This window comes from Labrus mixtus, unplaced genomic scaffold (genome assembly GCF_963584025.1).
Source record: "Labrus mixtus unplaced genomic scaffold, fLabMix1.1 SCAFFOLD_239, whole genome shotgun sequence".
Lineage (NCBI taxonomy): Eukaryota > Metazoa > Chordata > Actinopteri > Labriformes > Labridae > Labrus > Labrus mixtus.
Window position 1 is genome coordinate 11710 of NW_026870154.1, and position 791 is coordinate 12500.

At 44.4% G+C, this 791-nt stretch overlaps 1 protein-coding gene across 1 annotated transcript in view; it reads right to left on the bottom strand.

Moving 5' to 3' along the window:
• Positions 1-576: 576 nt before the first annotated feature.
• LOC132964699 (BTB/POZ domain-containing protein KCTD9-like) overlaps positions 577-791 on the bottom strand; it is a gene marked incomplete at its 5' end in the record, with an annotated part of 8195 nt that continues 7980 nt past the window's right edge. Inside the window, one exon of the mRNA XM_061033656.1 lies at positions 577-791. This exon is cut by the window's right edge and continues 315 nt beyond it.

Sequence of the window (791 nt, forward strand, 5' to 3'; positions counted from 1 at the left end):
GAAACTTTAACTCTGCTCTCTTGGCCAGGACTCCCTCATAAAAGAGAGTTTAAAGGTCTCATATCCTCCTCTTCTTCTTCAGTGTAAATAAGTGTCAGAGCTCCTCAAAACATGTGTGTGAAGTTTCTTGTTCTAAATCCACTCTGATCCTGTATTTGATCATGTCTATAAACCCCTCTATTTCAGCCCTGCTCAGAACAGGCTGTTTCTGTGTCTGTACCTTTAAATATGTAAATGAGCTGTGTCTGACCACGCCCCCTCTCTGGAAGGGCTTGGGTGTACTCGGGCTTTCTCGATCCATGTCCTATTGTTTACGGTGAGAAGGCAGACTCAGAGGGCAGAACAAACACCTAGCTGTGGGAGTGTCACCCACCTGGGGGAGGGGCTACTGCCCTTTGTGATGTCATGAAGGGAAAATCTCCAAACGGCCTGTTTGAGCACACATTTACTGAAAAGTGGAGCAGGCAGAAGACGGAAAGGATGGACTTTTCTCATCATGGGGGGGTTTGTAGTGAAGACGAAGAGATGAAGAGTAGTTTAAGTTTAAAGTGCGGAGGGAAAAAAGCAAAAGACAGAAACATTTAAGAAAAACATTTATTCAACATGACAAAAACAACGACAGCAGAACAGACTGAGACGGGTCAGGATCAGGTTCAGCACCTCAGTGGATCGTGTGTCGACTGAAACACACACTCAACTTTCAGCAGGATCTGACATGAAGTAAAAAAAGGTTTGTTTGCACAGTAAGGACAGAACATGGTGTAAAAAACAGGAACATGAACTGAGGTTCT